Consider the following 25,475-nt stretch of genomic DNA (forward strand, 5'->3'; position numbering starts at 1 on the left):
AGCTAAATGAGATTAAACATTCCTTCTTTCCAAATACCACATTCAAATATTCTAATACTTTAAAAAATTACAAAGATGTCCTCATCCATGTGTAGTAGATACATTATTTGATAGCAGATATCATAAATCTAAGGATAACTAATTATTCCTTCCTATGTACTTTTACTGTGGAAGTTCTATCGTTTAATATTTTAGTGGATTATAGCTCAAAGCAGAGCTTGTTTCTCAGTGATAAACACAGACGTTTCTCATAAATAAAGTTATAATAATTAAAATTTGAGTACAGATGAGATTTTTTCTCTGAAGTTAGAAGTAACTGACAGTAATGGATTACATTCAGAGGTACCTCCCTGCACTCTGAAGGGCTGCAGATCCCCAGCCCAGCACCTGCTGCCAACTGCCCAGCTGCTGCTTGAGGTCTATTGCCTGGGGCCCAGCTTACCCAAAAAGCTGCTCCCTGCAGCCTCTCCACTCTCTTCTGAGCAAAAGTCAGGCTTGTGGCACTCCCTAACTCAGCGCTCCCACTAAAATGAAAAGCACATACCAATCCCTTCCCCACTACCTCTTTCAGGGAGTGGGACAAAAGGCAGGGATCATGAGCTGGAATAAGAAAAATTTACTGGAAACGATGAGATCAGAAACAGTAACAGCAACAATGTTAAGAACTAAATACAAAAAAAATATATTCACATACAAAAATTGTTCCCTGACTGGAACCCATGAGGAGTGAGTCCTGAGATAACAAACCACTTCTTTGTTCCCAGTTGCAAGCTACAGTCCCCTCTTTCCTGGAAGTGAGAATCCCTTGCTTCTGCCCTCCACTCCTGATGTGAATGATAGAGAATGGCAACCCTGTCATGCCCACATGGCTCCAGGCTCTGCCACCTCACAGCAACTACAAAAAAATTAACTCTGTCCTGGCAAAAACGTGCTAGAACTGGTTACCAATTCTACCAAGTTTGAATGCTACTGGTTCTGTTTGAGATCCAAAGTCTTGTGGAATAAAAATTTAACTGCTTTTTCAAAATACCAGTTAGCCAAATGAAAGCCATAATTTTACCCTGCAAAACTGCTTTGTTTGTATCCTCAGAAAGGCACTTCTACAATGTGGCTACTCCTACTCATACAGTCTCATATTTTTCATAGGAAGCAAATTCTGTCTACAATTTTCTTACTTAAGTGCAACTTTCTGATGTAGTAATAGCTCAAATAAGATCTTTCCAGAGATTCATTGTTAGAGACACCCCAGGTTTTATGATTCACCTACTCAGTTACTTATAATAATCACAGAAAATAAACCTGCAGGCTTTACAAAGGTTGCCAAATCTTTTCATTTTCACTTTAGATAACGTAAGAAACTAAGTATATATAAATCTAAACACCTGCAATGACTTTCTTGCATCATCCAATTTCAAATCCAATAAAGCCCTTTCCATAGATTAAAAGTGTCCATTCTTAAAACTACTTCTTTGTGGGTTTTTGTAGAGCAGTGCTCCTGTACCTAAGCATTGCTAGTTAAACCAGACAAGCAGGAGAAATAAATACAAGAACTGAATGCCATTTGCAGAAAAGAGTGAGCCAAAGCAGAGAAGTCATTACCTTTCACTAAAAGGGTTTAAATGAGCAAGGTTTGAATCTAAGGAAAGGACCACTGCAGAAACTAATTGTGAACTGTAACAATTCCAAGTAATCAAAATAAAATATTTTTAGATTTTAATCAATGCACTTTCCCATAGAGATGCTAATTATCACTGACGTTGTTCCCAACTCATTTCTCAAACACTCAAAGATTGAAACCTCCTATGAGATCAAAACATCACCCCAATGTGAAGATTTGGTCCATCCTTCTAAGCCATCTGTTTTGAGAACTTTTTGTATTTTTTACTACAGATCTTGTGATCAATCAGTGGGTCATGGGCAGTTCTGGTACTGGCAAAGCAGATAGCCTCCTCTCTTCATATATATGCTCTCAAACATTTCATCAGGTCATTTCTAATGCATAATCTTATGGTAAGGGATTCCTGCTAGATTGTCTGACCTAGGAAAATTTACATTGAGACTTAACTTGTATAACAGGACTGAACTCAGTAATGTGTATGTCATTACCTAACATGCCTTTTTTCAGCTTGTGCCTATAATCATTTTCCAGTAGCGCTCATGTCAGAAAAAGTTGAAAAACATACTTGTAAAAATACGTGCAGAATTGAAAAAAACCCACCAGATTAAACACTATCTGTTAATTCAAACTTCAAAAAAGTTTCTTTATACAGATATATAGAGCTACCTCCAGAAATAACACTTCTTGTGGAAGATACATATATAGGACAGAAAAGTGGTCAAGAGGAGCTGAATCTAACTGATTAATGCATCCCATCTTGGCAGGTAGAGCGTGTCAGTTCTACAGGCTGTTCAGAGTGTCCTGTCTTGTGCTCGAGATGCATTTCCACATACCTCCCTTTTTATGAACAAAATGACCTCATCCTACATTCAGTCTTTTCCACTAGCATAAAGGAATACATATTCATGCACTTCATTTTTCCATTCTGTTTTAACAACAGGCAGGTTAGACCTTTCTGACCACTGGAAAGAAGTATATTAACAACAACAACACACTAGTTCAGTCTGGTTCTGTCCTGCAGCTCTCCCATTAAGTATTCAGAGTTGAGAGATATTTATGGACAGAATATCAATCCTAGTTCTGGGTATTTCACTGCTGGCATGACAAGTGCCATTGTTTTCCTATAAAATGATGACAGCCACCTAGAATAATTAGGAAATGAGCAGAAATATCTCCAGATGAAAAAAATATTTTTTAAATTACCAATCCTACATCTGAAAGCAAGGCATGCAGAGACTTGTGGGCAATTTACAGTTTTTCCATCACAGAGATCAATGGGAGGGTTTTTAAACTATTTCATTCTTCCTAGAGAATTAGCTAGTAATGTAAGTCTAGCATGAAAATTTCCAGTTTCTAACATTTATTTCCAATACTTTGCTTTAGACATTCTTACTCTCTTTTTTTGAAAGTCACTAAAGGTTGCCCTAATGGGGAAAAATAATAGCTCTCAAGTTCACATTTTAAATAATAAGTTGTTAATTTATTACAACACAGTAGTCAAAATGCTGTTTCATTCATACAGGTTTCCAAACTCTCCAGTTATCATTAAACAAATCAGCAAGAACATGAGGGAATAAGTTTTGCCATAATTGAAGCATGTATTGCTGTATATTTTCCAAGTTTATTGCAGCAAATAATACTGAGTTTTTTGAGCTGCCTGAACCCTGATGATGATTTTGATATTTTTTATGTAACATTTTAGAAAAATAAGCAAAACAAACTATGATACAAATAACTAAAAACTAAAAACCAAATCCCAAAATATAATGTCTGTACCTGCCATAAAATACCAGCATAGCCTCAATACACTGATAATCAGAAAATCTTATTTCTGCTTCAGATTTTTGTATCTTGGTCTTGTTTGCAAGAGGGAATTTGAATGTTTGAGAGATTCAAGTCAAATATTAACATAAAACATTTTTGTTCACATAAATGAAATGCAGAGCCCTGGAAGAGAATATCAAGAGGTTGAGGGCTAGACAAAGCTATGGCTAACCTCTTGCAGTGCTGGTGGTGCTAGATCTGTGGAAGCTTAGACTAGGTAACTTCCAGCATTTCCTTCTAACTGACTCTAAAATGAATTTATTTAAGCAAGATCAGCTGCTCTGGCTTCAATGTGTGTCAAGAGCACGCTTAAAAGATCTGATGCCGTACAACAGCTTACACTGATTTTCATGCAGATGCAATTTCCAGTGACTTTGTGTATTTTGTAGAACAATATCCCTCCTCAAAATCCTGACACCAGGTCTAAGAGCAAGTTCTGTTGGATTCAAATAAGAACAGTATTATGGTTTGCTATTCAGTAAGTTGAAACACTAGAAGTGACTTAATATTAGCTGTTCTGCATTCCTTTCTGCATTCTACTCAAATACTTACATTGAATGAAATTTTTGTACTCTTGGCTAATACATCTGATCAGAAGTCCAAGCATACAATGCACAAATGGCTAAGATACCAACATCATCTGATTAGATCATTGATATGACTGTAGACAATAACAAGGCCTTTAAAACCCAATTACAAATTACTGCCATTATATCAATTATGGTATTTAAAATAGAATTCATTCAACACCAATGACCAAGAGATGGGGGGGGGGGGGGAAAGTGAGAGACATCCTAACAGAGCTCTATTTTGAAACACGTGCTTGTTTGCAGTTTCTTACAGAATACAGGTTCAGGAATTTATTTTATGACCTAATTTCCCCCAATAGCATTTGTGCTGAAGCTAGATAGTAAGGAGATCTGCAATGCCCCATGCTTTGGTGATTGCAGCCCTTGTGCTCTGCAACTAATGGGGCCCAGATGGGACCAAGAAAAACCAACTGAGCTGGCTGGAAAGGGATGGATTTATAGTCCCACTAATTCTCCTCCCCCTCCAAAACAAACAAAGTTAAGGAAAGGCAAACCTACTTGGCTGCCACAGAAATCTCCAGCTCATGTGACTTGTGTTCACTCTTAGAAGTCTCAAAATGGAGCAAGAAAATGAGACCATCAGATGTGCTCCTCCTGACAGCACGGACTGCTTCAGAGCCAGCATAATTTCTGTTTCTCTCTTGGACTCATTGTCTTGGAGGAGGCCTAGGAGGGATAGTAGAGTCAGGTAAGCTGTGTGTGATATCTCAATTAAATGGTATGTGTTTTCTGTGTGCATGGTAGGGCTCAGGCTCTCCCAGAATTGTTGCATCTGAAAGCTCTGCTACAGCAGAAGTCCAGCCTGTTTGTTTCTTTTGGCTCACACAAACTATCTAACAAATGCTGTATACTTGGCAATATGAGTTACTGGATAATGCGTGAAATTAAGTATGTTTCCTTTAAAATAAACCCCATCTAGATATAGAAATAAATCCTATTTTCATACACAAAACCTCTCACACACAATTTTTGCCCTTTCCACAACTGTCTTCATTTTGCACCAAAAAAAAAAATTTGTTAATGCTAAATAAGACAAATTTTGGAGGGTATGTGTAAGTCTGTAAGTCAAATGTGTAAATCAAATTTTAGAGGGTAGGTGTTTTCATCCGGCCTTCTTCATGTTTGTTGTAAAGTCTAGCGGTGATCCAAGAACAATCTCATTCAGATAAAATTGTTTAATAAAGTTATAACTCAGCATGATTGCTTTACTACCGCTCCACCTGTAAGCTGGGATACAGGATTAAATTACATCTTCAGTAATATTACCAAGTTTTTGGGTTTTTTTTTTAAATATTATGTTTTGGAAGTTAAATACACATGTAAATATTATTTTAGCTTCAAAAGTAGGAGTCTGAAAATGGTGGCATCACACCTGCTGTCTGCAATTTCAGCAGTGTGTAGAAAAACTCATCTCTGATATTGCTGAAGCTGAGTGAGAGGCAAGGTGTCCCTGATTTCCCCAAAATGTGCCACACAGCACTCAGGCAGCATGGTTCTCTCACCTCTAATCTGAAACTCGACTCTTAATTATTTGCAGAAGCTGCTGACAAGTAGGAAGTGATCATGAATACATGCTGGAGTGTTGGAGTGTCAACTTTAATGTGTCAACTAAATTAAATATCTTTCCTGCACAAGGTAATCTTATGTCATTTGTATGCACTTTTGTGTGCTGTATTCATGTTGTTTTGTAAAGCTTCTTACTTTATCCATTATTCTTTGCAATAAGCAGCAAAAATTAACTGTGGCTTTGTTCACTTTCTCTTAGGAAAATGAACTGCCTGCTTCGCAAATCCAAGATTTTGGAAGAATGTGGTCCCTTGCAGTACAGGAAATCTGTGTCTGAGCACTACAAGAACAAAAAGAGAGATGAGGAAAAAGTTTTTTTTAAGATTATCAACCAAACTAGTAATTTAATGTTTTAGAAGGATTTAGGTGCTTGCTGAGGAGCTGTTTAATAATGTTGCAGCAAAGAAAGGTAGAGATACCCCAAGGACGTTCATATTGCCCTACTATGGCAGTGGGATGACCAGCAACAAAATAACAATTCCAATGCAGGAAAAAAGGCAAGCATGGTCTCCACAAGAATCCCTCCAAAATCATCCAGATGAGGATAGCATCTCACATTGCTATACACCTAAAAAAGCAGTGATTATTTTGTAACTTAACCATGCATTCTTGTCACAAAATTTCATTATGAGATCTTAGAATTAATATTTCCCTGAGAAGCGAGAGATGCTCTTTGAAAGAAAGAAAGAAAGAGTCTCTGCTGGTGTCCATCTGAAGTGCTGCTAACCAACCTCACCAGCCTGAGGCTTTTGTCATGGAAAGTGGGATCTGAGCCAGCAATGTGGCCAGGTGATTGCTACACAGCCTGAGGAGTGACAGGACTGACCTGGGGGCCATGGTTGAAAAGGGATGGCATGGCAGAGTCTGGGAGGGGTGAGAAAGTTGGGTCAGTGAGACCCACATAACCCAAGAAATACTCTGTTTCATCTTCCAGAGAGTGTTGATCCACTCTCAGGTTCATGGCTTAGTGGTGGACTTGGTACTGTTGGGTTAACAGCTGGACTCAATGATCTTAAGGGTCTTTTCCAACCTAAATGATTCTATGACTAAAATAGTTAGAAGCAGATGTGTATGTCTTAAAAAGGAACAGCATAATATCGCATTTATACTGACCCCTTGTTTCCTGTAATAGGAAATAAACAAATAAATCACCTGGTGACAGAAACTCACAGCTGCCCCCAAAAATTTCAAGGAACCACCAGACTGAGCAAGACAAACTATTTTCACTGCAGGAACATCAGGGTTTTAAGCCCTTGTCTCATTCTGTGGGGGACTTTTAATAATCTTTCATTGCAATTGACTGCTTTGCAAATGAAGCCAGCTAGAGGGGTCTGATGCCTTCTGTTTGCCCTTCTATATGGAAGGCCAGCAGCTGTTGGTGCAATATTTTGCTTTGCCCTGAACTGGTTTTGTTTGTGACATAAATGTGGGACTGCATTATTAAGGGTACATGATCTAGTATGACACAGCTCATCAAAACATTTTCACACTCTGCAGGCTATAAATCTATTGATGTTCCTGAATTTTGTGAATGATTGCTGTGAGTAGTGAAGAATGTCTGCATAATTTTATTTGACATGTAAACTACACCATGGGTTCCAAATCTGTCATCGTAGTGCTGAAATCCATCCTTGACACTGACTTGTACAAATGGCAGGTCTCACTAGGAGGAAAATATTTTTTTCTGAAAAGCAGTGAAATTTGGCATTATAGGAGGCAAGTCTTTGTAGGGCTCTTTGCCAGCCATTAAACGATGGCTGTCAGCTAGATGTGTTTCCCATGTAAATAAAACTCTCTCCACAGTGTACTTTTTCCCTTTTGGAAGAGCTGTATTTAAATACAAATGAATGCAGACTGTGATCACATTTCTTTAAAATGGAGATAGAGAAACTTGTGAGGGTTGATGGGGAGGAGAGCTGGCTTTCAAGAATTTTGAAATTTTAGATGAACTTTTTAAAAGCATGAAATTTGGCTGGTTTTGTTTTTCTTTCAATAGACGTTTGGGGTAAAAATGAATTTCTGTGACCAATGTATTCAGAAAATAAAAAGCACTGTTACACAAAGCTAACCTAAGACCTGGATACATTTTGTATTTATATTAAACACCAGCACATGCCATGGTTGCATTCTTAGAAAGGGACTCTATTAAAAATTAATGCTTTTCATGTAGAATAAAACAAAGAAAACACTGTACCTTAAATAATTTTTGAAGCACTGCATAATTCCAAGGATACCAAGCATTCTCCACTCTCATTGATTTCAAAACCTAAGGCATTAGGCCTGAAGTATTTTTAAGGGGATCCTAGGCTGTACAAAGGTCTCATGTCCTTTCTAATGAAAATCCAACTCACTTATAAACCAATTTAGTGTCAAGCATATCAAAATCTGAAGGATTTCCTGCAAGATTTCTGATTCAAAATAGAAAGAAATCCCTTTTCTTTCATCCATACCAAGCTTTTGAATGGCAGTTCTCACAGCTGTGACCATGAAAACAATTAGAAAATGTGATATTTGTAATTCCAATGTCTTTGACTTGGTCTGCAGGAGCACCAGGTGGGTCAATACAATAAAACCCTCAGCATGGATTCTGCCCTAAAGACCATTTTACTCTAATTATAAAATGACACTGGAGTGAAAACAGGCCAGATAGTAAGGAAAATTTTGAATTTTGCCTACCAACACACACACAAAAAGTTCTGAGAATATCAGATCTTTCTCCCTGACATAGTTTAAAAGGCAAGCTGTGCCATCCAGCTCCCTTCATTTTCTTCTTAAATAGGAGTATTGAGTAGCTTGGTTATATGTGTGATTTTAAATTCTGAGTCAAGACCAGCTTTCATTAGGGATATTACTGAGAGTGCCATGAATGCAAAATACCTTATTTTTCCACAGGCTGTGCTGGTTGTTTGAGTCTTTCTGGGTGACTGGGATAGCAACAGGCAAGGTCACCAGAAATCCTAAATCTCAAACTCCTTTGCAAATGCTAAAGTAATTCTCCAGTTTCTTGCAAAACCATCTGCTTTTAATTGTGCTTTAACACCACAAAGTCAAAAAGAAAAAGTTTTAAAAAGCAGAAAATGGTTTTTTTCATGTTCAAAAATTCAGAAGACTCTTTTTATGTAACTCCAAAATCCCTTTGTGGCATGCTGGACTCCTGCAGCCCTGGTGGATCTGCTTAGGTCAGACTTGAATTGACTGCCTGGCTGACAAAGCCAAGTAATAGTTATGAATATAAACAAATTATATTACCACCTTAGTTATTTGATATGTTTATTTATGTATGGTTATGCACATTGGATGGTAGTTATCTGTACTGAGGCTGAATCTCAGCATCTCCTCTCTTCTTTCTGGCTTAAAACTTCCCCAAACAATTTTCTGTTTCTAATTTTTCACACATGTGTTAATCCAAGGACACTTAGAAAGCAGAAAGAAAATTGCTTTAAAAATCCCCAAGCTTTGAGTTATTCTGCATCCAATAAATTGTTAAGAGATGTTTACTATTCAATATCTGCTTCTAATTTATGTACTGTTTATTCTTTCTTCCTCTTTAATAAAGAAATTTCCAAGCAATATTCTGGGTATAACCAAAGCCCAAAATACAGTCCTTGATCCAAAAGCCTTACAGTCAACAAAAGTTTATATAATGTTCATCATATTGCATTTATGTTCTCTGCTCTCCAGAAAGGAATGTAACATATCAACAGAATAAGTTGAAGTCATCCAAAGGAAGTAGGAGGAAATGTCAAAACCAAATAATTTTCTTCAATATCAGATAATCACATCTGTCTGGAATTTTAATCCTGCTTGTGAAGAATTCCAGTGTGAAGGACAGAAGCTTGCATATAATGTTACTTAATTTTAAAATAACACACACAGAGAACTCAAACTGAATGTAATCAAGGAAATAATAATAATATTAAAAAAAATAGGACTCCTTCCTATTCTACAGAGGGAATGAAACTAAGAGTTCTAAAACAGGAAAGGCTCCCCCTCTCCTTCTTGCCACCATTTCTTTTTTCCCTTAACCCTCATATTTATCACCTTCCAAAAATGTTAAATCTTTATTCAGGATGTATAATAGGTATATATAAAACCATGTTCATCTCAAATAGATTCACTGGAAACTGATGTCTCCTTGTTCATATGCACTTTTGCAAGTCAAAAAAGGAGCACTGTAGTGTTGGGCAACACTGGGAAAGTTAGCTGGTCAAAGCAAACCTGATTCACTGCACTTTTGCCTCTGCATTCTACTCCTGTGTGAAATACTGTAAATTATTATTCTTTCTGGAACATTCACACATTGACCTTATTATTCTTAAAATGCCAGAATGACATTGTATTGACATTATTGACATTGCATTGACACATGCATGACATTATAGTACAAAAAATATTGTAATTTTTCTCTGAGAATAAGATTTATAAAGAAAAAATGTGTCAGTTTTTATGTACCTTTTTGGACTTGTAGATAGAACAGGCCTTTGGATCTCTAAATTTCAGTGGCATATGATCATTTATATTCAGTAGAGGTGTGGCCTTTGGCTTTTGATTTCCAAGAGGATGCACTAAATAGTATAATATCATTTCTTTCTTACTGGAAGTGATAATAATAAATCTTTAGTGACTGTAATATGTTTTATATTAAAATGTAAAATCCTAGTTTCTTCTAGGAAGGTGGGAAATGGGTTAATGGAACTGAAAGATTAAGTGATCGGTTGATTTGACAGTTGCACAAAGAATGTACAACTTTATCTAATATGGTATTAAATAAAGTTCAGCTTTCATTATAAGATGCTGAGCATGAGCCACTTCCTATCAGTAATAAAGGATACTGTATACCCCAGAACTACTGAAGAAGATGTTTCGTATGCATTTTTCACTGATTTATTGTTTCTGCTCTGGAAAATATTAGTTGGAAAAGCCAGTCGCCAGCCCCTTTGGAAGCAGGAGGATATTGGAAGGGAGGCAGAGGAGGTCAGTGCTCTGTGCTCTGAACGTGCTGGAGTTTAATCACATTCTGAGCTTTCACCTCTCCTAACTGCAAGCAGATGATGAATCCTCAGCAGCTCTTCTTAGAAAAGGGTCTGCAGTGCTACGGCACCAGGCTCGTTCATCATGACCAAAGCAGCAGTAACAGAAATTCAGTAATGGAGAAAGGAGAACATCCTCTGTACTGGTGGGGGGAAAAGGAACTGAAGTTTGCTATTACCTCTGTATAGATACACCTCTGTATAATTTCCTTCTGAAGTAAGTTTGTTGTCACCTCTGTATAATTATCTCTTGCTCTACCTACAGCACTTCTGTTCTGAATTGTTATGTTTTCCAAAACTGATTTTCATATAATACCCCATCAGCTGTGTCATAACCTAGCTAGAATTTAGTCAAGTTTTCCATTGTAAGGATCTCTTTTCAGATGTCTAAACTAGAACTTAGTGGGGAGAAAAAACTTTCTGGGGCATAAAGGGATAAAATTCAACCTACAAAACCTTCAGTCCCAGGGAGCCTATTTATACTGAACTGTTTCTTAAAAGTAAAGAGAGAAAAAATAGTTTAAGGATTACATATACAGTAAATTTTTTATTCCACTGTCTCAACTCCGTTGACTCCTCCTGTCAAGCAAATTTTTTACTCTACCGTCCCAACTCTGTTGACTCCTCCTATCAAGCAAAAACAATAGGTTTTGATATGATCAATAAGAATAATTATTTGGCATACAATGCAATTTTAATCTGTTTTGGGTTTAGTTTTTTTGAGGTAATGGTATTTAGGTTTCTCAGAGGGCTGGAGTGGGATCTGATCCAACATATTCAGATTCATTAGGCGTGATTTTGTATCCCAAGGTAACTCTTTGGAAGAAAACAAATACATCTGGATTTCACATATATTGTAATGGAAAGCTGCAAAAGGAAATGCTAAAGTAACTATTTCATTGCTAGTGCATTAGACCCAAAATACAACCAACGTCAAACAGTCTTAGGGAATTTAGGCACCAACCAGGTTATCCACAATCCATTACAAAGAAGAACTTTTTATTCTTTAAAAATAACGCTACATGTCATGAGATGAGATCCATATAGAGTTTTCCAGGCTCATAAGTTTAATGTTTTTTCTTTAAAAATAGTTTGAAATGTCTTCTTTTTTTTTCCCCAGAACTTCAGAAAAATCAAATAGAGTGAAAAATGCTTATTTGTTATTCAGAATGGCTTTGATCAAAGTTGAAAGTCAAAGTCTACAACCACCAAAACAGTTGCTATAATCTCTGTGGGAAATGCCATGGAATTGTGCAGCCACATATGAAATAAAAGCTTTTCAGTGAACACATAATTATCAAAATCTACAATTCTTTTTCTGAGCACAGCTCAGATAAAAATAAATAAGTCTCTTTCTCTTTAGTGCTGTTTTGTAAATACATAGCCTCTAAAGTCTGTCTCCAAGGGATGCAGTTTGAAGTAGTTTTCCTTTTAATGCTTGGGGTGGGGGGGATGTGGGGGGGAAATAATCGCTCTTTCACTGTATAGTATTTATTGGCACAGGGCTTTGATAGTCCAAGTCTTCAGCTGCCTTGGAACACCTGTGAGATATCCAATTTTTAAGCTGGAGAAACTGTATCCAGTGTAGAGTCCAGCAATAACAGCTGTGAGACAGGTGTGATAGGCAAGGAGCCTGCCCAGGGTGAGCTGTCTCCCTGCCTCCTGTCTCTTCCAGGAGCAGGATTGATCTGGGCCTCACAGGGATGGTGCCTTCCAGGACTTGGCAAATCCAGAACCCAGACTCCCCAGGCTCAGCAGGAAATGGGCCACAGTCCCTGGACATGTACACGTCAGTCTGGGAGCTCCACAAGGCCTGAAGGCATACACTCTTGTATATTAAATCTTTTCCCTCCAAATAGGCAAAATCACCTTGTACATCACCTTTCTCTGGCCACTGTTTTATCAAATGACTGCTTGGATAAAGAAGACACAGTATATTCAGACAAACACAAGGTTAGAATCTCACTATAAAGCTGGAAGCAGCTTTAAAAAAGAGTATAACTTGTCTTTAAAAGAGTTATATTTATTATTAAAGTCCCATTTTTGGCTCTGTAGCTTTCACTTAGGATATTTAAAAAATGTCTCAGTTATACATGCAGAAACAGCTCACATGGCAACATCCCCTTTCTGCTCAACACACTTGAAACTTCAATTTCTAGAACAAAAGTTATATTTGGGAGGTGGAAATTTAGTGCCACTCCTTCTCACTTCAACTTGTACAAGCATTTATCTGATCTACTCTCTCCCTTTTGCACTGCAATAGACAATCTGTTGTTGTGGCTGATGCCACCTCTGAATCAGTTTCTACATCAGGGGTTTAGCAGAATCAGAGATGAGCCAAGGTTGCAACTGGATTGTGTTTTCATTCTATATGAGTAGTAATAAGCATGAGCATTCTTTTATTCCGCATATAGTTGTACTGGCATTAATCTGCATTGCATTAATACTCATAATACTTTCATATACATCTTTATAATATTAAAAAATATTTTATTACAATATAACCCTCCTTTATTTTATTGCTTATCTGAGTTGTATATATTTCACAGATCATCACAGATACAGCATTCACAGAGTACACTTAAAATAAAGAAGAATAATGATTCCTCTCACTCATCTCATGCTTTAGTCTCACTGGTGTGAGACAGTGCTAAAGCACATAAAACAGCAGGGAAAGACAAACTGCAATTGCATCATTTCTCAAAATTACAGCATTTCTCTTCTGAGTATAATTTTTCCTCAGCTACAAGAGGTGACTAATTTGCTCCAATACTTCAATGAGCAATTGTAGCCTTCTCTGGGTAGCACATAGTGTCCATCTGCAATAATCTCTGCACGCAGGGAAGCTTCCTCTTGTTTGGTTTGAGGCCAAGTCTCACTCTCCAGGCACAGCACAGGCCTTGAGAGCTCATCTTTTCCCAACATCAACTCTTCTCCAACAGCAACAGTGTCTTCCAAACAGAGGAAAACTGACAGTCGAGAAAGAGAAAGAGCAGCTTCTACAAGGAAATCAATCAGTTGTTCTCTGTTTGCTTCCTGGAATACGGGCTCATCTTTTTACTTTGCTTTGGACACATGAAGGAAAGAGGGAAAAGAAAAGCTAACAATGCTATGTGCCTAAAAGCACATAAAAAATGCTAAGCTGATTTATAAACCTTAGAAGCACATGTGAATATTAAATTGGCTGGGAATATTTAGAGGTATCAAGCCCCAATTTTTTTTCTAGACAATCATGCACATTGGTAAAAAAACTAAAAGCAAAATCTGCACAAATATGTTCCCTTCAGCAATGGACAATCCATAATCAGCTCCTGCAGGCACTTCTGGTAGCAGCTGTCAGTAGGTCTCATGGCAGAAGAGTGTTCTTCTGTTATTTAATGCTACAGAAACAGAACAATGCACAAAGGTAAATCTTTCCCTTTAGTTTTTCATAATCTCTTCTTCCTTCAATGGCACATATTCAGACATATGATAGAGAAATTATTATAAACTTTTACTGCTAGATGGTTTTCATAATTAATTTTTCAGTTCTGAATTTTGTCTAGACCTGAATACAAATATATAAGTCTTAATAATATACCAGGTAACTTTGCACAAAATAATGGAAAGAACTTGCTGGGTCCTAGAGTCTGATTGTCTGCCTTTACAGGCAGATATATCATATGATAATTTTTAAAAAGAAATAAAATTATGTAAATATCTATTTGAATTAATTATAAGTCTCATTATTATATGATGGTTGTTCTAGAAGCTACCCTTCTAAAGCCATCTTTTAACTGTTTTGTCCTTGAACATCTCTCTCCTTAAATCAGGAATTCTTTTTCTGCTTACCTGCCTGACATATATACAAAGGATTTATGAGTGATGCCACTTTTTGTTTCATTACTTTCACTGCAATTTCTAGAAATCAATATGATTTATTTATGAATCAACCTCCTATAAAATATAATTATCTGCCAATTTGTAGATGGAAAGAGAAAAGATCTCCTCATGGTTACTGCTCATGATGCCTCGCACAGCTTGGGTCTGAGGATGTTGCACCTGGCTCTTCTAAAATCATGTGTCTTTGACCTATAATTGCTCGTCAGAGAGCTCAGCAGGATCTCAAACTCCCCGGAGTTTTGGCTAGTCTGTTCAAGGCTAACATTGGAGGTTGTTAGGTTGTTTTGGTTCGTGAGCAGTAAGTGGGGCAGTATGTTGTTGTTCCTTGTCAGTACCTCCTGCATCTCTCAGGAGTCAGTCCTCAGCATGTTCTGAGAACCTGCTGCAAAACTTGTACCGTGCTGTTTTCCCAACAAGTGTATGGGAAATTGAAATCACCTGTGAGGACCAGGTTCTGTCAGCCCAAGACTTCCTTGAGAAACCACAATAAGGTTTCTTCAGCCTCATCATCCTGATCCTGAACAAAAACATTTTCTTTTAAAATTTCAACCAGATTTTACCTATGGACAAATTTTACTCATATATAAGCATATTCAGTTCTAAATAAATATTGAAATTACCTCCCACATTCATTTTGTTCAGATCTCCTGGAGAGGAATCAAAACCAGTTGTTTGTGTCACTTGTTTGTGTTTTTCTATAGTTGCATAGATTCTGCATACATCTATCGGAAATATCTTTCTGTAAACTTGAGATGTCTTAGGAGTTACTTGTCATTTTATATGCATATTTTTTTTAAAAAAGTTAATGAAAACTATGGTGTTGAAATAATGAATTACAGAAATTTAAATTTAAAAACCCTAGAGGACTGCACAGAAACACTCTGTGTAAGTTCAAATAATGAATTTGAACTGTTTGTCTACTTATTTCATAACAGAGACTTTTATTCCCCTTAGGTAATCAATCTTAATTATGTAAGCTACATTGATTATCATAACTATTTTTTTTTCTGTACAACAACATCAAACTGATTAGGACAATGTGTTTCCTTCTAATAAGTAAATTACAGTTAAACAGCTGAGTTAAAACAGCTGTCATTCAAATATCTTTTTTCCCTCTGAAGGATCACAAGACTGATTATAAATATTGTGTATGTAGGAAATACTTCATCATTGATATATATCCTTCTGGGAATGAGAGAGGGCAGGAGCATTGTAAAGCATGTTAAGGCTTGAAGCAACCACAACAGAGCCTTTGTTTAGAGGAAAAAAGCCTCTAATCTATTAACAGCACTGTGCTCGCCAAGCAAGTTTTTGTTGGCAGTTTTGAGAACCCTGATCCAATGGCTGGGCCTGCCTGTGCCAGGCATGTACCCACCCACCCAGTACTGGTCAGCCTGAAAAACTCTGTCCATCCCACAGTTCAAGGCTGCTGAACTTGAGTCAGTTTTACCCCAAAGGCTGTGATATTCAGGAGAGATTTGTAACTGTCTAAACTGAGCCCCACCAGAGGCCAAGAAAACCATCAGCTTCCAAGGCAGGCCTGCAGCAGCCTGAGCACACCAGGGACAAGCTGGAGTTCGTCAAGCCCCACCTAAGCACACCTGCCATAAGTTTTGGGCTGAAGCTGAATAGCTCAGCGTTTGGCATGTTTTTAGATACTTCTAAACTAATATATTCAAGAGACGTGCATTTTACTGAGGGTCCTTGTTTTAATTAGCATTACAAAAAGGAATTCTGTAACCGACAGAAGAATTGACAGCATAAGATTGTAATCATTAACATGCTGGGTTTTTTTCCCACATAGCTCCTATGCACTAAGTGAACTCATGGAAGTTGCAAGCATGCAAGCATTCTGAAATCATAAAGCTGGGCATAGATTAAGAATTTTCTCCTGCATATTAAAGGATATAGGATTTTGCTACTTGCAAGCACTACATTCCCCTGTATTGTAGCCATCAATACATCAGGTGATGGTTATGCTTTTAATGGATATATCTACTCTTCTGAAATAGTTCCCCCTGCACTTTCCTGTACACAATGTAACATTTTTCATGAAGGTGTTAGTGGATCTAGTATGCACAAACTGGACATTTTTTCAAGTGTAATTAAACTGAAAGATAACCTGGAGGACCACTTCTAGTGTATACCCACAATTTCAGATTTCAGCTCTGGGAAAAGTCAGAAGTTAGTTTGAAGTTAAAAAAAATAAAAAAAACAGCCCTCAGGTATTGTGAGGTTATAGCACCAACTGCCTCATGCTGCAGATCCGGCAAATGGAGCTTGCATTGGTTCCTGAACTTTGCTAGGACAGACAGTCTCTATGCAACCTTATAGACGGGTTTTTGGCCAAATTTTACCCTTTTCTCTAAGGATGCAAAAACACTTTTCAAAAAGAAGTGAATACCATGATATATTTAGAACTCATATTTCCACACAGGATAATGCAGATTGTGTGTAATATTCCCCTTGTAAAATAACCTTACACCATGGTATATTCTACTGCCTTGCCATCTCACACGACTGTTTTAAGGAACACAATTGTCTCCTTATGTCCCATTTTAGGTTGCTTATATTTTATTCCTTTCATATTATATCCCTTTCATATCCCAGTATTTCTCATAGTATTTCTAGAGTTGCAGACAATGAACTATCAAGTACTATTTTGCTTGTGTTACTTTCATCAGGAAGGAGTCTTGCAAAATTTGGTGGATAACTTCCTGAAGAATGTGAGATGAATATTCTGTAAGCTCTTTGGCACCACAGACTAGCTGAGCTGAGTGTTTAGGGTGACATAATGCATTTTTCCATGTAAATGCTAGGGAGAAAAAAAACCATAAAGGAATCTAGATTTTATCCATATTGTCACAAAGTCTGGTAAGTGCATTAGCTAAGGGCAGTGATTAATTCAACACTCCTGTAAATGAAATGTTCTGTCAGAGTAACTTTTAGCCTAAGTTTCAAGTACAACTTCATCATCAGCTCTTGGTACCTTGTCACTTCCTAATTTTGCTTATTTCTCATCGTTATGCTCACTAACATATTAACTATTTTGCATTATCACAGTAATGTGTCTTTTAATACAAATGTCCCAGTGTTTTCATAATACTAGCAGAACATTTTCCAGCAGCAATGCACTTCCCTTCACATATGATCTCATGACTAAATTATTCCTGACTTGCTGCCATATATACCCCTAGGTTATGTATGTATTTTTCTTAACGGGTGAACATAAATTCTACTGTATGGAGAGAAGTAAAATATGCCTAACAGGGAAGAAAACACATCCCTTGATAGGATGGAGGCAGGAAAAAGAAATGTTGCTCAATTACTGCCCCCTCTCCCCTGCATCTCATTTATCTTTGTTCTTTTTTTCATATAAGCATGTGTGACAGAGAAATTAAGTAGGACATACTGCACCAGCATTAGGAGGAACAAAAAAGGGACATCATTTTCATGATACTTAAAAACAAAACCTCAGAGAAAGAGAACTTGTGTCATGAAACATACAACAGGAGCCCTTCCAGGTCTAACTTTCTTGAAAGCAGGGAGAAGATACTACACCCAGATAAAGTTATACCCATAAGGCACATCATTTATTTGGTCACACTAGCTTGACTGATGACCACCTCTCTCCACCTTGTACCCACTGTCAGTCTTCATGAATCCTTGCAGAATGCACCTATATGCTTGTCAGGCTTTAAAGACATGCTTCCCCAGAGGAATTCTTGGGAAGAGAAAGAAAAAAATAAAAACAAAGCAACACCAGGATCTGAGAGTTACAGCTCAACAGTGTTAATAAACAGTAAAGCACCTGGAAAAACACTGGCTGGAATAGAGAAACCTCATGAGTGTGTGTGGGAGCATTATTTTCTCACCAAGCCTTATTTCTGGACAATGTTTAAATCAATCACACCATTTAGATTATTTCCCAGCCAACTAAATTATTTTCTGAGATTTCTGTGCAAATTTTGCTTCATGGCATCATTGCTGTGATAGAAACTTCTGCTTCTAATAGTGGAAGAATCAGCATGTGTAAACATTCCTACTGTAAACAGCATGACAAAGAAACTGAAGGCTTGTTTTGAAATCAAATAAAGTTTGCTTTGCCCCATTAAGATCAACTGGAGGTGCAAAAGCTCCTGGCCTCTGATGACTGAACTGCTTATGCAGTCATGGGCCTGAAAAGAATCAGACATTAAAATCTGCAAGTATTTAATATGAGGATTGTTTGGGGTCTGCAATAACAACCCACCAGATACTGGCAGTCATGTGAAATGGCTCAGCCTTGTCAGACAGACCATAATGGCTCACTGGCATCAGTCTGGGTTTCTGTTTGTGCACTCAGATTTGCCTAAGGAATATAATATATGCAGAAAACCCGCAGAAAAGAAATGCTGGTTAGAGGAATCAGAGCCTGGAGGAAAGCCAGAGAATTATTTTATCCACAGAAAGTTAGATTCCTAAGTAAAGTCACAAATCTGGGCAAATAGGGATTAGCATAAGAACTGGATTAGCATAAGAAATATGGAGTCCCTTTGTACAACGTCTTTATACCAGCACAATACATAAAGCTCTAACTGTGCTTACTTTTTATATCTGCAGATGGTTAAAAGGCAGAAAGGTTATGTCAATTTCTCTATTTACACACACAAGTCTAGTACTTATACTGAAAATAAATGGAGGATTTAGACTTATAACCCCTGAAAAAATTGCATTCCACAAAAAGTTCTTATTAAGAAAGTCCTTAGAAGGCCCTTAGAACTCGGGTATTCAACAGACCTGACTGCATCTTGTAAAAACCAAGAACTGCTCTTTATAGAGTCAGTTTGTTCTGTTCTTGAGCAGGCCCTTACAGCTGCAACCAAAATAACTTTAAAAAGGTAAAGAATGTAACAGGATTTATAGTTCATATAAAGTGACACATACACAACTGTATGAGATCTTTAAAAAACATAAAAGATTCTATATTTTTTCTACACTAGATTATTAAAATTCATATATTAATATAAAAGAGAGAGCAAGAAAGAAATGAGAAATTTGTTTGTAACCAAAAGTTCTGATATTTTGTTAACCTGCAAAATCAATCACAGGGAAGGACTAGATTTTATGAATGGAGAACAAAATATACACTGTTTTAACAGTGAACATTTTGTATTAGCATGAGAAATATGGCATAATTGTTTTTTCATATGCTCAGGAACTTGACTGAAAAAAGTACAATAAGTTGGAAAAACTAAATAAAGACTATTTCAGAGAAGCATCAGTCACTTTCAATTGCTCCCTGACTAGACAACACCTTACTTGCTATTTAGGCATTAGGCTTGCCAAGGACAAATGGTCCAAGAAGGTCATTCTTACTTCAGGGCCAGTTTGGCTTTTCTCCTACACTGCATCCACAAGTTTTACAATGAAAAAAATCCTGCAAAACAGCTTAAAAACACTGGTTCCTGGTGTGTGCTTCAGTCCAGTCTGTCTTGCCTACACTGAACTGTTCAAACATGTTGGATATTGGCCTTTCCAGAGACTCCTGGAATTGTACATCCATAGGGAGAATTACATCATCTAATCTGACCTGAAAGATACCAAAAGACCTCAGGTTTCATCCCCTTTTTTCTGTATTAAAACAGAAAGGCATCCAAGCTTGAGCTGAACAAGATAAGACAGAACTCTACAGAAGTGTTCTTCAATAGTTTGCTCCAATGTGAGATACAAATAGTAGCTTATTTCCTCTTGGTAGTTATCAAGCCAGATTCTGCTGACAGCCACTGGTATTTATTGATATATTAGTGACTCTAGTATTCCCCCTTCCACCCAAGAAACCTGCATACTTGTATGTACTAAGAGGTCACCTCTTGGTACATTTTCTAATCAAGGCTTTTTAAACAGCCCACTGTAAATTGTCTTCTGTGATCCTGTTTTTCTGTGAAGTTGAAGTTAACTTCTCTCAAAGTCATTTGAAAACTTATCAAAAGAACAGCTTTCTAGCCCTCTGCTACTCATTCTTTCTGTGCATAAATTCACAAAATAATTTCTCTAGACTGTAATTCTGGCAGTTAATGACTAAAAGGACACTGACCCTAGTCCCTTTTCACAGTCATTGTCTCCAGGGTATCCCCCCTGGTTGTCAGCTTGTCTTTTTCAGTCCAACACTTGAATGCCCTGGTTCTGTAGAAATGAACCAACTTAAAAAGCAACTCAAAGTCACTGTAGGATTGACTTGTCTTGATGATTATTTAATTTTCTTCAGTCCTTGGAGCAAATGTGTCCAGCTGTTATTTTTTGCTCCAAGTCACAAAGACAATATCTTTTGTGCTAGAGCTAAGGCAGATCTTAGGCACATAAGCAGGTCTTAAAATAACATTTGCTCCCGAAAGACTGCCTTATTCACAATATTCCAGTTATTCTATTCTTAATCCATTTCATTTATGTTTCTCTGGTGCTGTGGAGTATTTTCCTCTAAAAATAGAATTCATTCTGTGTTATAGTAAGGCTTTCAAAGCCCAGGTAGAATGCTATCCATTAGTTATGACCTCCCAAACTAGTGATTGCAAAAGAAAATATCAGGCTTGTTTAACTATCAATATAGCTAGTTTAGGATTCCTTAGGTCAGTCTTCCTGTGCATTTTAAACACCCCTATCACATCAGCACTCTCCTACTTTTTTGACACTTTCCTGATATTATCAGTTTAGAATCAAAGATTTCCTTTGACACCTGTTCAAGGATATAGTCAATACAGCTTTCAGTTCATGACAGACAGAAGGCATGATGTCTCTGCATAATTATCTCAACCAGTCTGGGTCATAACAGAGCTGCCCACTTCACAAAAAGGTCACAGATGAGCCGTGCCTGACAGCTGATGGTCCATTAGTATCCACAGAGTTTTTGTGAGTGCTCAGGAAAGGGCACTTTTCCCACTACCACCACTCACAGTGCACATGGATCTGTTCATCAGCTGCAGTACAGATAATTAGAGGAGGTGTCTTCCAGAGACATCAACCCACAAAAAGGACAAAGTCAAGAATATAGCAGCGATGAGAAAATTGAAGTATCAGCTAACATGCCCTCTGTGAGTGGGATGCCAGTCACTCAAATCATGCCTGCAGTGAACACATCTCTTCCACAAGCACAGCACAGAGCAAATCATCAGCTTTCTCTATCTCCTTATCCACAAGCTCAGACTGCAAGAGAGCCAGAAAGACTGTTGAATCCTTCTCAAACAGCCTCAGTATCATGTTCCTTTTCTTCCTTTCCAGCAGCATTGGCACACAGGGCACAGAGCTTTCCTCTGGCCGTGCTTCAGGAGCAGCGCCGGTGTCAGTGCAGCTGACTGGACCCACTAGGTGGCAATCAGCATTTCCCCAAAGCAGGGGTAGGTTAGAGTGACCCTTTCTTCCCCAGAGCACAGAGAGGCTGCAGGGAATGGGACAGGAGTGGTTCTCTGTCTATAGGTAATGCTCCATATGCAGGTGGTGCTCCACATACAGAAGGTTGGGCTGTTCAACTTCCCCCTCACCCTTATCAAACAGTCTGTGACAAGGAGAAAGTTTAGAGGAAAAGCTTATTAGGAAAAAGTTTTTCACCAAAAGGGTGGAATGGGCTGCCCTGGGAAGTGTTTAAGTGCCCATCCCTTCATGTGTAAATGTGGTGCTTAGGAACATGGTTTAGTGGTGGACTTGGCAGTGCTGGGTTAATGGTTGGATTTGATGATCTTCGAGGTCTTTTCCAACATAAATGATTCCATAATAGAAGTATGGAACAAACAGGGTTCAGGTCATTCATTCACATCAGGCCTGTGTCTGTTCTCATTTTGTTTTTCTTTGCCTTAGCCTGAGCTGAAGCAAAGCTCTTGATGTGTATGGCAGCAGGCAATGAAAGGTGACTGTTGCAAGGAGGAATTCTTTACCACAGATGTTTTTTAAATAGAGTGGTTTTTTTTCATCTAATGCTTTTAGCAAACTTTAAGGAACTCAAAATCTGTTCTGAATATATGAAAACTCAGCATTTTGGAAAGATGTGTTTTTCTTTTTATTCTCTTTTACTTTACATATAAATTGAGGAAATCTTTTCCTACCTTTTAATTACAGGAGTGCTTCCAAAACAGGGTTAACTGGCTTCTATAATTTTTTTGCTAAGAAGTCAGCTGGCAATTAATGACTTGTTGGGAAAAGAAAATGTTGAGGTTTTTTGGGGTGGGTTTTTGTTCTTTGGTTTTTGTTGTGTTTTTTTTTTTTTTCTGAGCAGGTTTTTTACTGCATAGAAGAAAACAGAAAAGAATAAAAACAAGTATAGAACAAAACACAGAATTCTCAAGAATATCCACAATATTCTGTGGATAAAGAGATAGACCCAGGAACAAACACAGGAATGCCATCTAAAGCCTGCACTCTATGTATATCTCTGAAGAGTTAAGGAAGCTGGTAAATCTATCTGAGCTGTCTGCAGCAAAATTTTGTGACCTGTGGTTGTTTTCAGCAGAGAATAAATTTTAATGGGTTATGTTAGAAAGATCTTCTGAGTCACAAAATATCCTCCATTTCATGTATTTTATTTCCACTGTATGCACTCAAAATAAGTTGTACTAGAATTTAATTATGCACATTATAATTTACAGATGCTTTAATTACAGTGCATCAGTCTTCAGATAAATTTAACCAAGAAGTTGAGTTTAACCCTGAGGAGCTGCACACCACGTGCTACTCCACATACCATATTTTAATTATATAGCATATTTTAATTAAATTACAAAATGGTTAGAAATCAGCTTACTTGTATTTCAAACATCTACCTATTCCCAGATGCTTGCATACAGATAAATTCTCTCATATAGCTTTATAACACATCACAGAAATGGCTACCAGGATCACAAGAATCATGGATTGCAAAGCAGAGATTCAGAGGACAATTACTCATCAAGGAACCCACCAACAATATGAAAGTAGGTTTACTAAAGTACTTGTGTACTTTCATAAGCTGTTTAAACTACCTAAAACACAACTCATCTTCAGCTCTCCCACCTTAGATAATACCTGGGCTCAGTGTTGCAAACTTAGCACTCAGATGAAAGTGAATCCTGATATTCAAATGAAGGATGGCAGAGGACTCTTTGCAAGCAATCAAAGTAATTATCTGGGTTTGGTTCACCTCTGGGAGCTGTATTCACATTTAGTCCATCTGAACAGTCATGTTGAAAGGAATGCTGGAGGAGCCTCTGAATCCTAACTGCAATAAACTGATAGTTTCTTTGCAGAGCAAGGAATTTTCACTTGATGGCCAATACTGTATTTCTCTACCCTCTAGTGGCGAAAAACACTTGAAAAAACTACTGGGCTAAAAAAAATACGACCAAGATTTTAGGAGAAGATCTATAAGCAATCAGAAGTTCTTAATGAAAGATAAAATAACTCTTTACAATGAAAGAGGTTACCAGAGCAGTTAGAGCACCAAACTATACTGGGTTTTCATAATTAGCAAGTTGTCTATATTAACAAACCCAGCTTCAGATGAGGTGTGCAGTGAGTTAGAGGGTGCATTAGTAACAGAAAATGGGTCTTGATTGAAATAACTTCTTGTTACTTATTTCATAGAGTTTTTTATTTAGGCATCTCCTTGGTAAACCTGAGCACAGATGTAGCCTGATGATCAAAAGCTAGGAGAGCTCCTAAAGAAAAAAAACAGACTTTGGCAGCAGAGTGGGAATAAAGTACCTGGTCCTGCTGAACATGGTTGGACACCAGTTAAGTTATAAAACTTATAAAGGGGAACTGTTGGTTTGTGTAACATTCTGAAACTGGCTGTTGAGGGAGGGAGGGAGGGAGGGAGGGAGGAAGGAAGGGAAGGAAGGGAAGGAAGGGAAGGAAGGGAAGGAAGGGAAGGAGGAAGGAAGGAAAGGAAGGAAGGAGGAAGGAAGGAAGGAAGGAAGGAAGGAAGGAAGGAAGGAAGGAAGGAAGGAAGGAAGGAAGGAAGGAAGGAAGGAGGAAGGAAGGAAGGAAGGAAGGAAGGAAGGAAGGAAGGAAGGAAGGAAGGAAGGAAGGAAGGAAGGAAGGAAGGAAGGAAGGAAGGAAGGAAGGAAGGAAGGAAGGAAGGAAGGAAGGAAGGAAGGAAGGAAGGAAGGAAGGAAGGAAATAAATCAATCTGTTCTTTGTTGATAAAGCCCAGTTGGTAAATTCCAAGGTGAAACTGAAAATAGAGACTTTTAAAGGAATTCTATAGTTAGTAGATACATGGCATGCAAAATACAAGGAAATATTATTTGTTTTCTGTATAAGTATTTTATTAGGCCTTAGAGGCATGTTTCTTTTAAAACAAAAGAAGAGGATCCTAGTTCTGCTTCTGCAAATCTGCTTCATACAATGCCACCTGTAAAATCACTCTTTAAACTTCTGTAACAGGAAAATAAAAGAGAATTTACAATTTCAAAGATATTTTTTAATGACTCAATAGATAAACATTTGTGGGTATATTCTGTTGTAGTGAAATTCCCGAAGCTACACGCACAGTAGAATTTACTTCACTGGCCCTCAAGAAGGGCCAGTTGCAGTATTCAATTACAAACTGCAAGAATTTTTTATTTTGGAAACTGATAAGTAATTGGCATTGACAGAGAAAAATACAGTACTCATCATTTTTATAAGGCTACAGATGCCACAGTATGTGGATTCTAGAGCACAACCTGTAAAGTACAAGCAAAAATCACAAAATATTTTGGTACATTTGTCTGCTCACCTCCCTCCAAGCCTATAGATATTGAAGTGAGATGTCAGAAGACACAGTACATTCATGAGTGAAAACCACGAGGCCACATCCATTTTCAGAGCACTTAAATGGCACAGCGGAATATGGTACAATCAGCTCTGCTGAAGATTCACTTTGTTTAAAAAAACACATCTTCTAGCATTTTATTTAACTGTAGCCATTTCTCTCCTCCCAACACAGTGACAAAAATGCATTTCACACCTTTGACCAAC

The sequence above is a fragment of the Zonotrichia leucophrys genome, chromosome 1, assembly GCF_028769735.1.
Source record: "Zonotrichia leucophrys gambelii isolate GWCS_2022_RI chromosome 1, RI_Zleu_2.0, whole genome shotgun sequence".
NCBI lineage: Eukaryota > Metazoa > Chordata > Aves > Passeriformes > Passerellidae > Zonotrichia > Zonotrichia leucophrys.